This window comes from Cydia pomonella, chromosome 22 (assembly GCF_033807575.1).
Source record: "Cydia pomonella isolate Wapato2018A chromosome 22, ilCydPomo1, whole genome shotgun sequence".
In the NCBI taxonomy this organism is placed as follows: domain Eukaryota; kingdom Metazoa; phylum Arthropoda; class Insecta; order Lepidoptera; family Tortricidae; genus Cydia; species Cydia pomonella.
Genome location: NC_084724.1, coordinates 11355715 through 11372951, shown reverse-complemented (window position 1 = coordinate 11372951; position 17237 = coordinate 11355715). Strand labels below are relative to the sequence as shown.

At 33.3% G+C, this 17237-nt stretch overlaps 1 protein-coding gene and 1 long non-coding RNA gene across 2 annotated transcripts in view; one reads left to right on the top strand and one right to left on the bottom strand.

The window, feature by feature from the left end:
* The window catches only part of LOC133530279 (inactive dipeptidyl peptidase 10-like), a 539190-nt gene that overhangs the window by 48897 nt on the left and 473056 nt on the right, over positions 1-17237 (top strand). The gene's annotated exons all lie outside the window — the stretch shown is intronic.
* LOC133530191 (uncharacterized) lies at positions 15290-16102 on the bottom strand. Its single transcript, XR_009801268.1, has 2 exons — positions 15790-16102; positions 15290-15522 (listed from the first exon to the last, which is right to left on the bottom strand). It is a non-coding gene; the product is annotated as an uncharacterized LOC133530191 (long non-coding RNA).

The window sequence follows — 17237 nt, the reverse complement described above, 5'->3', positions numbered from 1 at the left end:
CTTATAAAGTGCCCTCACATGTTACTATGGTAAAGTACAGCCCAAATATACGTAGTACATAGAAGGGAGCTTTCAGAAAATAGTGTACATTGGGTACAACTTTTCTTAACAACTCACGCTAATCGTAGCGTGAGTTGTTAAGAAAAGTTAATAGCAGTCAATTTTGTAACAACCATTAAGCATAAAATCTTTGTATTTTTGATATAACGTCAAACTTAAACTAGACGTAGGTTTTAATGCTATAAAACAAATCTGAAAGATTTTTTTAGTATAGTCTTTATTACCAGAGCATAATTAAATTTGATTTTTTTTTCGAGCGGCAATGTATTTCGTACATCATGATCACTTGTGACAGTTGTGACGTCGCGTCATTAATGAGACGTTTTGAGTTAAAAAAAAGTAGTGATACATTGTTTACTGAATTATTTTCTATGAAAAAATAAAAGTAGTCCATTTTTATATAACCTATGAATGTGTGTTAATTACAGCCTAAACTAACTGTCCTTTGATTATGTGTTCGTATCAAAAATACACGCTGTAGAAATCACGTTTTTGCCTTTTTTAGGGTTCCGTAGCCAAATGGCATAAAACGGAACCCTTATAGTTTCGCCATGTCCGTCTGTCTGTCTGTCTGTCTGTCTGTCTGTCTGTCTGTCTGTCTGTCTGTCCGAGGCTTTGCTCCGTGGTCGTTAGTGCTAGAAAGCTGAAATTTGGCATGGATATATAAATCAATAAAGCCGACAAAGTCGTGCAATAAAATCTAAAAATTTAATTTTTTTTAGGGTACCTCCCCTACACGTAAAGTGGGGGTGAATTTTTTTTTTCGCTTCAATCCTAGAGTGTGGGGTATCGTTGGAAAGGTCTTTCAAAACTAATAGGGGTTTTCAAGAAACATTTTTTGATAAAGTGAATGTATTCGGAGATAATCGCTCCGAAAGAAAAAAAAAATGTGTCCCCCCCCCTCTAACTTTTGAACCATAGGTCTAAAAAATATGAAAAAAATTGTGAAAGTAGAGCTTAAGAAAGACATTAAATGAAAACTATAGCGGACATGATCAGTTTAGCTGTTTTTGAGTTATCGCAAAAAGTTTTCCCTTCATAGTAAAAAGACTTACTTTAATTAGGTACTGATTATGCAAATTTGCCTATTTGTTTAACTCGGGTGAAAGGGTCCATTTACTACACTTTAAGCTCCAGTTTAGCTTATTGTGACGGAAGAGTAACTACGGAACCCTACCCTGAGCGTGGCCCGACATGCTCTTGGCCGGTTTTTAGGGTTCCGTAGTCAACTAGGAACCCTTATAGTTTCGCCATGTCCGTCTGTCTGTCTGTCCGAGGCTTTGCTCCGTGGTCGTTAGTGCTAGAAAGCTGCAATTTGGCATTGATATATAAATCAATAAAGCCGACAAAGTCGTACAATAAAATCTAAAAAAAAATATTTTTTTAGGGTACCTCCCCTACACGTAAAGTGGGGATGAATTTTTTTTTTGCTTCAACCCTACAGTGTGGGATATCGTTGGAAAGGTCTTTCAGAACTAATAGGGATCTTCAACAAACATTTCTTGATAAAGTGAATATATTCGGAGATAATTGCTCCGAAAAAAAAAAAAAATATGAACAACCAAATTTACTTGAGCCGCAAATTGCTAAAGAATCCATTTCCTCGACCGTACTACAAGTACGCGCGAATTTCCAAGGACAAAATAAAAATAAAATAAATAAATAAATAAATATTATAGGACATTATTACACAAATTGACTAAGTCCCACAGTAAGCTCAACATATATATATATATATATATAACGATATATATAATATATAAATACTTAAATACATAGAAAACACCCATAACTCAGGAACAAATATCCATGCTCATCACACGAATAAATGCCCTTACCAGGAAAAACAACATACAACAACAAAAAAAAAACAACAACATTACAAACAAATACAACATTTGATTTCATTTTATACAATTCGCTGAAGTTAAATAACATAAAAGTTAAATGTGGTGGCAAACACATTTAAAGAAACCATATTTTTTTATATAGCATTTATTTTCAAGTGGATTTAAAAGATATTTTCTTTTAATAATTTTGATCGTGTTGCAAGGCCCACCATGTATTAGGACTGTTAGGTTATGATGCTGGGGATCTCAATTGTGACGTTATCTATGAAAAGGGACCTTATTGTCGATGGCGCTTTCGCCGTTATAAACTATGCTCCGATACAAATACAACGCTGCGCGACGCAGTGCGGCGTAAGCGCCATCGACAATAAGGTCCCTTTTCATAGATAATGCCACAATTAACAGCAATGGGCGAGCAGTAAGCGAGATTATGTTGTAGATTGTAGACGATTTACGAGGAACAATACATGGAACTGACAGCCATGCTAAAGTACAACATTATTAAAACAGTTTAATAATTGAATCATGGATGTCTTCTTGAATAACATTAAATTTCAATCATAGACCAGTGGAATCTGCGTCAAAACGTCGGAAAGTAAAATAAACTACTTCTGTACGGTAGTACTATTAATTCTGTACCATCGATAGAAAAAAACCGGACAAGTGCGAGGACTCGCCCACCGAGGGTTCCGTACTTTTTAGTATTTGTTGTTATAGCGGCAACAGAAATACATCATCTGTGAAAATTTCAACTGTCTAGCTATCACGGTTCATGAGATACAGCCTGGTGACAGACGGACGGACAGACAGCGAAGTCTTAGTAATAGGGTTCCGTTTTACCCTTTGGGTACGGAACCCTAAAATGTGGCGTAGGATTAGAACCGGTGTTAGTCTTGGACGTTCATAAGTGAGTTGTGATATGCCTAAATTGAAAGAATAAAGACTTTCATATTCATATTTATAGATCCAAGATTCAGAATAATAATCAGCATATTATACTTTATTCAAGTAGGCATAGCAACAAGCTCTTTCGAATCTTGAATCTTGATATAGTACCAACCATTGTCGCTATCGACACAGTTAACGTATCACAGTTAAAGTATATATATATATATTATATTATATTATATTGTATATTTATTAGTATATTAGGTATTGTTTTAATACTTATATAAGTAGTATAGTGTGTTTGTATTTAATAGTCTCCATATTTAGCTCCTTGCACTACCTGTTGACTTTTGTATGAGTTCGAAATTTCCTGCTACCTAAAGGTTGTCTGGAAGAGATCGCTTTTTAGCGATAAGACCGCCTGTTGTTACCTGGTTCTATTTTCCTTTAAAATTCATTTGTAGTTTTACATGTATGTAAAATGTATAATTGTTGGTGCAATAAAGAATATTTACTTACTTACTTACTTAACTGAAGTTTCGTACACCTTATTGCAACGACATAGGGTTTATTATTTGCCACTTTGTATATTGCTGTTATCTTAGTACAAGCACGTGGCAGACTTGAGCTCAGTGTGAACGTTTCACCTAACGAGGCGATTGTTTCATGTCTTCGGACTTAATTAAGTTTTCTTCATGATAAACACAACTTTACAGCGACAGAGAAATATAAATTATAAAAACTGTTAATGTGAAAGACAGGTTAAAGGGTGTAACCTACTGTGTTAAAGGCTTCTTTATTAAAAAATGTTGTATACCTGTGTTAACGGCACCAGTCATGGGACATTTAAGAGAAAATTTTGGGTATTATGATTTTATGATATTTTCTCGGTACCTATAAAATTTCTACCACTTATGCGTTGAGAGTTGAATGTTCTGTTCATCCTTTATGTTTTCAATCTATTAAATGAAATATACTGCAATTAGTTTCAATATTATTAACAAATAAAAACTGTCTCTAGTCATATGGCGCCATTAATTTTAAAACAAAGATAAATCAATAAAAAATTAAACGTAAGCTGCTCTATGGCTCTTGGTTATAGTAAAATGTTGCCAGTGTTTAAACACTGATGATAAATACTTATTGTACAGGATTTTCCTATACCATCCCATTACTGGTGTCTGTTCCATAATAGGGGTATTTACTATAGACAACGCATCGGTGTAAGTGTTGCAAGTCGAGAACTGAATATGTCAAAATATTTGTGAATTAGGTACTTTATCTCTTTGATTGTATGTTTTATTTCATTTGTAACGAGCTGTAAGGGCTTAGTTAAGCGTAAACGCATTCAAATAGTTAAATAATTTCTGCGTCAATGATTAATGAGTGTCATCTTGTAATTAGATTTTTTACAAGCTTTTATTTAACTTTCCTTGTTATTATGTAAGTTTGTTAGTTAGTGTGGGTCAAATCTTGGAAGCTAAATTTGAGCTGATTTTTTTATACATACATCATATCGGATGACAATGCAATATTGTGATGACATGGAGCTGATCTGATGATGGAGACAGGCGGTGGCCAATAGCCACGGGAACTCTGTGATATAACGACGCAAACTAATTACATTTGGGGTTGTCGGAATTGTCTTGATGAGTATTAGTTGTCTGTGGAAAGAAAAGTACAATCGCGCGATAAAAGATTGTACCAAAAATGAAAATTTTGCAAAAAACTTTATTAAAATGTAAAATGTCTAGTCTTTGGTTTTAAGATGAAAGTAAAAATTTAATAATAACGTCATGTTGTAGTAAAACGTTTTCTTTTACAATTCACAATAATGCCATTAACATCTTGTGAATGTCATACTTATTGTTAGACACACACGCGAGATTTCACTGTTGTGATGCGCTTAATTGTGTTAGATAAAGATAGTTTATTTTTCAAGTAGGCATATTACAATACACTTATGAACGTCAAATAAAGCTACACCGGCTCTAACCCTACACCTCTGACCCGAGAAGATTTAAATCCCCCCTCAATTGGAGAAGGGTATCCTAATACACATCTTTTCAAAACATTACATCTTATAATTAACATGCATTAAATAAGAAAAAAATAAATACAATTTAGATATATATTAATCATGCAATTACATACGGTAGCTACTTTTCTTTATAGAATTTTGATTAAAAAATATATATGTATATCAAATCATACAAATACAGTTTCAGAAAACATATCGCATTCTTACTCGTACAAAAGAAGAAGAAAAATAAAATTAATGAGGAAAAGAGAATAATTATAAACTCCGGTACTCTGGAACGGGTTGGAACTCCGGTAGCCGTCTAAGGAGTGTAACGTTCTTACGGTAGATGTCGCTAGGGTCCCCTAGACTCATATGGTGGAAAATTTGCTGCCTATGGATGAGGTCTTGGTGTCTCAGATGGCATAGCGCTGGAGTATCGATCCAGAGGCCGTGAGTTCAAGTCTCACCCAAGTCAGTAATTTTTCCACTTTAAAATTTATTCTAAGCTTAATAGCATCGTTCGCAGACGTTTCTGCTTGTTAATTAATAAAAAATGAAAATGAAAATGAAAATGAAAAAATGAAAAAATATTTTATTTTCCTTATAAAGTGTTTACAATTTGACATAAGTGGTTGGAGCTTCCTTTTAGGTGAATGAACCTGTATCAGGATGCCCCGCTCCTCCATAACATACAGTCTTTTTACTTAGTAGTAGGGATATATTCCATAAGTACATGAAAGATTTATAGCTATATTTATTATATATATATGCTATTTGATTTGTGTTCTAGCCTAATTAATATATGAATATATGAGTGAATATACGCATGTATATATATACATTCGTATATTTTAGCGTGTGTGTGTGTGTGTGTGTGGATTAATGTATGTGTTCAGCCTATATATTACGTATAGTTAATAATTCACGCGGTACAATAATGACTCCGTATCATCATAACTTAGTTGTTTCAGCCATTTTGTGAGTTCTATCTTACACTTATACAACAGTAATGGATGGATATGAATTAGCTTATTTGTATTATTGTAGATGTATGCCGATTGCGCTTTATATTGCCTTTTGGCAAACATAGATTTATAGCTTGATAAGGGGGCAACACTGTTTTGACGTCGACGAGTTTCAATAGTAGAGTTAAAATCTAGGGTTTTATGTAGCCTGAGCGTTGTATTCAAAACATACAGTTTCCTGATTGTTAATATACATTATATAAATAAATAAAGAGAATATACATTATATAAATCCGATTGATTGCTATACAGTTAGGCAACATAATACCATCTAGCAAGTTCAGAAAATAGATGACTGTAAAAAAAACACACTAATAGAAAACCATTAAAAATATTAATTAAGAACGGAGGTTGTTACCATTCCTTTATTGTTAACTTGTCTATGGCAGGGGCTCTATTTTCCTTAAGACGGCAGTAAAATTAGATTAAAAGACTTCTTTATGAGTCTTATAAAGACCGGCTGAAAGCTAGATTTGAAACGTTTAATTGGTATGTATGGTCAGCATCAATAGTAGCGGATGAAACAACGCGCCAAAAGTATCTGATATTCCGGATAACTTATCCTAATATAGATAAATCTCTAAAATTTACGTTCAAAAGTATATCTTTTAACGTCTTAATTGTTCTACATATAGAACCACCACATTTTGTTAAGCTGTTACAGAATAGAATGTACGTATAGATACTTTTGAAACCTTGTTTGATCCGCTATTTTTGATGCTGACTGTACACGGGGAGAGATGTTCGTTGATCTGTGTATTTCGCTAAGTTCTATTTAAAGGCTAATTCTAACATACACTATACATCAAAACGATATCTGAATAATATCAGTATTATTCGCGCGTGTGTCTCCCTCGCACTTATAAATGAACGGACAAGTCTGATCGAAATAGACGCGCGGTTATAATTCTGACATAATTTAGTTAGCTTTTGACACTGACATATTCGCTAGCGTGAGCGTAACTTAATATCTATGCATCTCACTCGTACTCGCATATTAGTAAGACGTTAGCGAATATGTCAGTTTGACACTGATAAGGCAGCCGTGGTAAGGCTACCGAAATGGTTTGGATGTTTGCGCTGGCGTACAGGGAGCCATTTAAGTTCATGACGATAGTGCGATATGGTATGGTATGGCAAATTTACGCAAACCAAAAATAAAACGTATACCGTTATTAAGAGTACGGCCTGTTTAGAGCAGCCTGGGAAATGTTGGTAGTGCACATCAGCATAGTATATGAGAGGCAAAATCTACACACCACCAATTTCATCCAACTTCCTCAACGGCAAGAAATGCTTAAACCTATATAAGAAACTTAATGTTGCAGTAATCTTACGGGTTACTTCCGTGAGGTGTCCATCACACGAAAGATTCTTGCCAATAGTTAACAAGGCCGAGATCTTTCACCCGGTTAGAGACCACCGAGCCATCAAACACGATCAGTGTGACTGGAGCAGCTTCCAGAGTTGACACGAGCTCCCCACAATGATGGCCTGGCACTTTGAAGAGTTAACAGAAATTGCAATACTACAGGACCAGATGGCGATATGAGCCAGGTCATCATTGAGGACAGAAAAAGTTGCATTCACTTCTGCTTGGACGTATAGTTGCAGACCGTCTGCGTACACATGGTGAGGGCTTTTAAACTCAAGTAATGAGGTTAATGAAGACGGAGAATAAGAGGGGGGACTATATACCTCCTTGTGGAACCCCAGTGTTTATAAATCACTCCAATCAGACTAGGCTTGGCCGACACGAACAGTTTGGGATCGACAAGAAAGGTCCAAACCAAACCAAACCAAGGCAAACCAAGTAATCCAGTTTGGTAAAATTTTGAGATGAAAGGGGGTAGCAAGGAGATCGTGATCCACTACATTAAACGCATTTGAAAAGTCAATGAGCACCAAGACTCTAACTTTGGAAGACTCCATGCCCTGCCTTATTGCCTGTTAGCATAGGTGACAAGTAGTTATAACTGTTTAGTGTATTAGATCTTCTTCCTTTCTTTTTTTTTACTAATGCGGTGCTGTTTATACATGTTTTTGCAATAAACGTTTTTCTATTCTATTCTTACGTCCTCAGGGACTTTCAGTAGCGCAGTAGTAATACAGAGACAAGGGATAATTGTGATAAATGTAGTTACAAATACAGAGATACATACAATAAAATAATAAAAATCTTAAAAGCTAAATAAAAATAATTAAGCCGCAATTTTGTAAGCAATTTCTTATGAAATTCACCTCGAAAACAAATAAGACATTTTGGACCTTGTACTACGATACATAGAGAAAGAAAGAGAGAGAGACATTAGGAATATAATAATGCATCATAATCTTGTTATAATTATGTCTTCTACCTCTCACACCTCTTTCTGACCAAAAAAATTCTTAAACATTACAATGTACAAGCAAAGGTTCTTAACGATTATAGAACCACCTTCCCTCAGTACATAATGTCCTAAAAGCTAAGCATTCTCCATTAACTCATGTGACATAATACCGTCCATAAAGCCTTTGAGAAGCCATATAAATGCTATGACTGCTGTAACAGCTGGGATGGCCAGGTTAACGACATTCAGAGCCGCGCGCTTAAGTAGTTTTAATGGTCGGATTGAGTGCTTCAGCGGAATGGTTCTGACCTTATTGTTAACCTTTTGTTGTTCTAACTTTACAATAATTAACATTCCATTTTACCGCATTTTAAAGGGTTGCGAGTATAGCAGTCATAGATATACATTTCTAGGGTCTAGGCAGGTATTCTGTGCTAGATTTCTTTTATTGCACCTGGAACACCTACTAAAATTACATAAATTTATTAAATTCCGCTATCTTAGTCATCCTCGCTTTTTAGGGTTCCGTACCAAAAAGGTACAAAAGGAACCCTTATGCTGTGACTTTAATATTGGAAGTGTAATTTTTTTTATTTGTATTAATTATGGAAAATTCCCAATATAAAGAGGGGGCTAAATTTTAAAGTCTAGTTACTAGGTCAAGTGGGGTATTATTTGAAAGAGCTTAAATTGAACATTATAAAACATTTTTTTATTATTTTTTCATAGTGAAAATAAAATTGACTTATGAAGGAAAATGTGATTAAAAAATACCATTCCCCCCACTTATCTCCCAAGTTTACGAATAAAAAAATATGAAATTTTTACATAATAATAACATTATCATAAAAATTACAGGAGAAATAAAATCAAACCTCTATCTTGATAAAAAAAAATTAATTAACAAAAAACATTTTTTAAATAAATTTGCAATTTAATCCCGTTTGCTGGTGCTTATTATAGTTGAAATTCCTATAAGATTACACTAAAGGCACCAATCTTTCAAATAAAAAAAAAAATATTGAAATCGGTTCACATGATAAAGAATTATCTCTTAAAAATCAACATACATACAGATCGCACAAATTAGTTAGCCAATTCGCCCATAGATGGCGCTGTACACAATTATACTAATAGTATACTTCTGGTCAAAAGTCTTTCATGAGAAAATTTAAAGTTTGTACGGAACCCTCGGTTCGCGAGGTGAATGAACTCGCACTTGACTGGTTTTTTTAGCAATAACCACCTGTTGTTTCTCTTCTTAATGTGTCCTTAATGTGATGAGTTCATCGGTTCGAATTCTGATTTTTTTACTTTCGCTTGTCAATTATACACAAAAGCTAAAAATATGAACATTGCTTCTAAAAATGTGCAATTTTATTTTTGTGGGAACTCATTGATTACTTTTATTTTATTAAAACATCTTGTAATTTAAAATTCAAAAAGATGATATCCGCGGTCCCGAACACGCACATTTATCTCGCTCACACTTAAGCTCAGTGAGAGTGAGAGAAGAACACGCTTAAATTGCTTAAATTGCTGGGGCTTAACTTGTATCTTTTACTGAGGTGTGCCAATAAAGAGTATTATATCTGTTAGTGTTTGATCCTTTCGCATTTTCTCAAAGGTTAGCTGGAAGAGATCGCTTTTAGGGATAAGTTCGCCTTTGTACAAAACATTTTTTGTTTGTTTTGTTTTGTCTGTTTTATGTTAACCTGTTTATGTGCAATAAAGTGACATACATACATACATATATCTATCTATTTGATTATTGAAGAGTTATGTAGTTTTTGGTACAGGACTGAACCCCAAGACTACCTTTATTCTAAAACCTAAGTATGAAGTGATATCTAGTTCAAATGCTAAAATTTTAATATTACCTAAATAACAATACTCCAAATATACTGTAAACCACCAGTTTCGTAACATTCCGACCTTTCAATATTTACTTTGGAAGCTGTTACCTTTCAAAACCCAGTTTGAATCGAACTATGTTCAAATATCTGTTTTAGGCAGTGACGTGAGGCTGACAGAGATCATTAATTATTCGTTTTAGCAAACTAAAACGACTTTAATCCATTTCGTCTGAGCACCATATTATTAATTCCATTTTAATTTATATTTTAACTTTGATCATGACTTTAAAAGCGGCCAAGTGCGAGTCGGACTCGCCGATGAAGGGTTCCGTACCATTTATAACGTATTAAAAAAAACTACTTACTAGATCTCGTTCAAACCAATTTTCGGTGGAAGTTTGCATGGTAATGTATATCATATATTTTTTTAGTTTTATCATTCTGTTATTTTAGAAATTACAGGGGGGGGGGGAGACACATTTTACCACTTTGGAAGTGTTTCTCGCGCAAACTATCCAGTTTAGAAAAAAATTATATTAGAAACCTGAATATCATTTTTGAAGAACTATCCATAGATACCCCACACGTATGGGTTTGATGAAAAAAAAAATTGTTGAGTTTCAGTTTTAAGTATGGGGAACCCCCAAAATTTATTGTTTTTTTTTTTTGTTCCTATTTTTGTGTGAAAATCTTAATGCGATTACACAATACATAATAGTTATCATAACAGTTCATTTGAAAATTTTAAAACGGTATCGAAAACATCGTGTCATGATGACTGGTCTGGCCTAGTGGGTAGTGACCCTACCTATGAAGCTGATGGTCCCGGGCTCGAATCCCGGTAAGGGCATTTATGTGTGATGAACAGAGATATTTGTTCCTGAGTCATAGGTGTTTTCTATGTCTATTAGTATGTACATATTTATCTCTATACTTATGAACCTATATACTCTCGCCTAGTACCCAACTTTGCTTAGTTTGGGGCTAGGTCGATCTCTAACATTGTCCTCAAATATTTACTAATTTATTTTATCCAACATATAATCCTGTCTCTCTAAAATTGATACTGTAAATATTGCTTAAACATGCATCAAAGGCTGTCGGTAATCAATAGCACCATCTAATTATAACATAATCCATCGATTAGCCAAATCCAGCATCCTTTCCGTCCAATTACTCCCGAATTTAAGCGCCGTTGAAGCCTCCCAAGGAAAAGGAAAACGGTATCAGTAAAATAGAAAATAATAACAAGGCCGCCTGCTCCCGTTGCCACGTCGTGCCTTTCACGGTAACTGGATTGCCAAATGTTAGCTTGACAACCTAGTTACCTACCGCGTAATGTGCTGAGCGTACGGTGGCACCTATTTCAGATCACAATTTTGCGCCTATTTCAGATCACAAGTTAACACCAAAAAAAGTGTTAAGATGAAAAATTCGAGTGATAATTTATATTTACTAAGTAAAATATGTGTATGAGTTGTTGGAATTAAGAATTAGGTACTATTGAAAAAAATACGAAAGTAATATCTGCTTACACGTCCGGGGATCGAACCCGGATCGTCGCCGTAACCACCTGTTTGCCGTAACTGCGGCACTCTAGGATATAAGTACGGAAAATAGCCTACTTATTCTCGAAAAAGAATTTGATCAAAAGAGAGCCGTGAAAATCTTACAATTGTTTTTGCCTAGCCTGTCTTTATCTTTACAATATGAAATTGATGAACAATGTTTGTAGAACGAGTAATGTTAAAACTTGTAAGGTGTCTTATTAGAGTTAATAAGTTTTAAGGATAGTCACGATACCTTTTGCCTAAATTTTTATTTATTTATTTAAAAAGCACACTAAACAGACAAAATTCATTATTTTTTTTACAATATATAGAAAGGTAGGTATTATATAAGAATGCCTTCCAAAATATGCATGCACAGCGAGATAAACTTATAACGAGCTATAACTATCCTAAAATTATTAAAAAAAATGTCCTTAACTACATTAAATTACAGAATAATATAAATAATTTTACAGTACATATGGTGCTACTTTATAGCACTAGTGCGAAAATTAGCATATTACGTTACTGTGTCGAACATTTAAAGGGCCATATGTACTGTAAAACGTTGTACGAGACATGTGCGAATAGGTAATTCGCAACTCGTGTCGATTTAAAACACTCCCGTCGGTCGTGTTTTAATTTATCGCCACTCGTTTCGAATTTCCTATTTTTCGCACTTGTATCGTAATGTACTATTAACATGTCAAATGCTTAATTTTATTGTTGAGTATTATTGTGAAGTATGATGGTCGAGATCCCTAACATCCTGCCTCCTGAATGCTGCCAGCCATGAGTCGAAAATGTCTATTTTTCAATACCAAATCATTGTACTCACGACACATTTTGACGATTGGATTGTAAAAAGAGGTATTATTTCTGTAGACCTGAAGGACGAAAGTCTTAGGAGCTCGGGATCTAAATCGAGATAGATAATTTTCCAAGAATTTGCTACCATGTGTACATTTATATAATTTATTTCTGTCATTTTAACTTCTTTCACATTTATTTTAACTAAAATTATTCAAATCAGTATCGCACATTACTGAGGGCGGAGAAAGCTGATAAAAATATCTAGCCGACATTAGGTTTAAAAATATTACCGACCACTTTATTATTCAGGGACATTTTTTTTCTTTTTCTATTATAAATTTAGCAGAATCGAGGGATGTCGCCGATTCCCAAAGATTTATGATGACATTAGGACTTCTAGGATCCTATTCCGTTGGATATTGAGCTCGTTCCATATAGCAATCGATATGGCTTTGTAATGAGACAACTGATATTCCCTTCAAAGGAAACTGTTTGGAAATAGTTACTATTTGAGGACATCTTTAGTCACAACAACACAAGACAAGATATGTGACAAAATAACGAAAAAATTTTGAAGTTCAATCAATAGGTGACATAATTTTTTTAAAGAAACATCTCACACGTTGAATGCTAACGAAAGAAATTGACAAATAAACATATACTCGAAATATATTACACTCCTTAATTTATTGATTTAGAAATGTAACATTTAAGTAATAAAAATATGGTAAAAACTGTTTCAGCTTCGGCGACGTCTGAGGTTAATAAGTAATAACTGTTCATCCACAGCGCAGGCTTCGTCAAAAGCATAGATACAAAACAGAATCCGCAACAAACTTCGTCCAATCTACATAAGTAAAAATCCGTCACAGGCTTCGTCATTAATGTAGGTACAACATAAAATCCGCAACAAGCTTTGTCCAAAAACCTAAAACTACCTACGATTCCCCGTTAATCTCCAAGACGACACGTACCCGGCGTACACTCCTTACTTAGTAATGATGATTATGCATTCTATTAGTGATTTGTAATGAATTATATCTAGGTACTGGGTGGGCAAATAAGACGTACCTATACACTTTGTTTTAAAATTTTAACTAATTATATTAAATGCAAAAATGCAGAAATTATCTTATGTATATAATTGCCAATCATAAGTAATATATTTATGAAAAAATATTGATATTTTCTATTGATCTACCTATAGCAGCAATCAATATTTTGACAAATGTTTGTGTTGTTTAAAACTCGTTGTTTGCTCGATTATTTTTGAGAAACAGTGACAGTGATTAGCACCCAAATTCCTCAAATTTTGCAGCTCCTGACTTATTTCTGTGGGGCTGTCTAAAATCACGTGTCTATTCTAACAAGCTAACAATAAAATTGGTGAATATATGTCAGACATTATGTTCCGCATATATTTACCAACCCTGAATAAAATATTTTCAAACAATAAACTAAGGCAAATACTTATTTACCCAACCAGTACTTATGAATTAACCATTTAGGCAATAATGTCGTTAATGGTCACAGAACTTTTAGGTTCTACATAAAAATGGCAATTAAAGCCTGCAACTCGGAATCACTTGGCAAACTGTTGCCCGCATTAGTTGTGACAATTACTGCCAAGTATAAATTATTACAATCATTGAAAGAACACGAATCTTGGCAATTAGATAAGTTTGGCCCAGCTGGCTTGACAATTACTGATTTCAATCAAGTTTTCCTCAATTAAGATGCGTAACTAGCAGGCTATAGAAGTGTTCCTTTTAAACTTTATTGTTAATTTGTCTCTGTCCGAATAATGTTAATGTATGTATGTATGTATGTATATACTTTATTGTACATAGAAATAAAAACACGAAAAACACAGTTACAGAGTAAATTAAATACAACAAAGGCGAACTTATCCCTGTATGGGATCTCTTCCAGTTAACCTTTGAGGAAATGAGTAAAACAGAAGTAACGTTGAATGAATGATAAACACAAACAAAAGTGTACAATCACTGAAATTAATGAAATGCACGTTTTGAATACACATTGATACAAATATACATAGATAGAAAAATAACCATAAAATAATGCATACATATATATATAAATATAAATAAATAAATATTCAATATATAATATAAATAAATATGAATTCGAACCAGAAAAGTAAAGGAAATTAAAAAAGTAGAAGTACTCAATGGAACTAGGAAGTCGTAACCAAAGTATCGGAAAGCCACAATTTTTTAAGCTTCTCCTTGAGTGATGCTACATATTGGGATTGCCTCATGGACACCGGAATCTCGTTCCATAACTTGACGGCATGGACAGTAAAGGATTTCTTGTATGTGCGCGTCGTATTGGAAGGAATCGTGAGTAAAAGATTGGTGCTTGATCGAAGGCGATGACCACTACCAGCAGCTAAATAACTAAACCTTTCGGAAAGGTAAGGTGGCGAAGCAGGATTAAATAGAACATTGAAAAGCAATGATGTTAATTAAGTGTTTATAATGAATGTCATTATTCGTTTTCCAAGAAGCTTTATTTTTTGTTTGTATTTACACAGACGTAAATTTTACATGTAATTTACAACTGGACGTAGTTAAAGGAAAAGGATTCAATCCACAGCGAGATGAGCAAAAGTTATGGAGGTTTAAAGTTAGAAATGGTATTCCTCATTACTGATTCACTTTTCCCATAATACTTATTTGGATGAAACATGAGTTTTGACGTGTTTTAAGATTCTGTACATAAACGATTTAGTTTAATGTCGTATTTCTTGAGATATTTAACTAAATGTGGGGTTGGATCCATTTTGAGAAAATACTTTTTCCATGTAACCTTTTTCATTTTAAATAGGCAATAAGGATCCATCCCAATAAATTGGAAAAAAAACGAGAAAATCACCAAGAAAAGATAAAAAACTTTATTAAAAAAACAATGTAATAGCTTATCAAAGTATTGAGTATTAACAAAATTGAGATCACTTCTGTTTAACGATAATAAAAGCCTCTTATAATCACTAATCGTTTTTTTATTTTTTTTATTAGCCTATTTGTGTGTCCCACTGCTGGGCAAAGGCCTCCCATCTAGCTTTCCAATCCTCCCTGTGCTGAGCAAGGTCCCGCCAGTCCCGCTGAAACGCATCACTAATCGTTTACATAAAAAAAAATTTTAGGACATAAATCAAAATACCATTTTTGAACAATATTTCCCATGACATACCAAATTCATCACATATTAATCTTTTGTAAAACCAATGGAAAATTAATATTTAATAGTTAATACCAAAGTAATTGTAGATTAAAAGAAATATAACTATAATCATACCAAATGTAAGCAGTTGTTACTTTTATGGTACTAAATAAAGATTATTTATTTATTTTATTTATTATTTACTTACTTTTATGCCTATTTTCGTCATTTTTTTCATTCTTGTCATAGCATGCCTTCCTTGCAAAAAATTTAGGATCGCTATTCTCAGCTAAATAATAACATACACATATTAGAACAGAACTTTAATAATTTATCTTATCTTATCGGAAGAAGTTTTGATGGATGCAACCAAAATAGCTTTTACTCACCATTTTTGTCGTTACAAATCCACAGACCTGTCTTTCGCGACAATGCACAGCATGACGCAATAGCAAAATGAGTTTTTTTAGTTACAAAAATGATAGGTAAAGTTTCATAATTATAATTACTATAACATTATTAATACCAGCAACGTATAAACGAAATTAATACTAAAAGCAATTTTTTTTATGAACAATATAATTAACATGGATCGTTATTAAAATTTAGCATTGTATTGCCATTTTAAATAAAAAAATCCCTATAACGTATTTATGTAAACTGGATATTTTCCGTTGATTAATTTGCCACTATGAAACTATACCTGGAGTAAATTATCAAAAAAGATCCAAGTAACTTAAATCGACTTTGATGTTTGACGCTGAATATAAGAACAAGTTAATTTAAACCTGCAAAAATGATTCAAACAGTTTGAATGATTTCTGTTATTTTTCCTCATCTATTTAATTTGTTTATGAATTAGGATCCAAGTCGACATATATAGCAAAAAATTCAAAAATAGCCTATCATGGCAGTAAAACTGCCTTTTAGGTTAAGTATAAAGTTGTTTAAATTTAAAAAGTCAGCCTAAAGTTAATATATTTAACATGAATCGTTTTTGTTGTTTACTGACACACCAATGCTGGAATAACAAGAATTCCACAAATGTGATCCAAGTTTGCTGAATCGTTTTTGTTGTTTAGCTAAAGTATTTACACATCGTCAAATTAGTTTCTCAAAAACGATCCAAATGGGTTGGATCAGTTTTGTTGATATATATTTAGGACGAAAAGTATTCATTGCATTTTCTCAAAAAGATTCCAAGCAGTTTGGATTTTTCTTGTTGAAATTTATATAAACCAGTCCTGTCACTAACATAATTTTACAACAAGGTACCAAGAGTATTGAATACTTATTGGTGAATATCATTTTTAATCTTTCATACATGGGGGATGGTATCCGATGTCGATTAAAATATGAAAACGCTATGTGAGCTCAGTGCTTTTTTGCTGAATGAAAATATACACATTAAAGGCCTGCCTGGTATACTTAACTCATGTTTTGGTATTTTTGTGGATTGGATCCTTTTCCTTTAACTACGTCCAACTTTGTATTTAGTTTTTATAAGACCAAAATCACCTTTAATCACTATCATTGTGACTTTCAGATTTCAGTTAAATTTAGAATCAAGTAAATATCACCAGTAACCAAGGTCCAAAATACGAATTTTATTTACCACCCGAAAACTTAGAAAAAAGAATATATTAAAGACTGAAT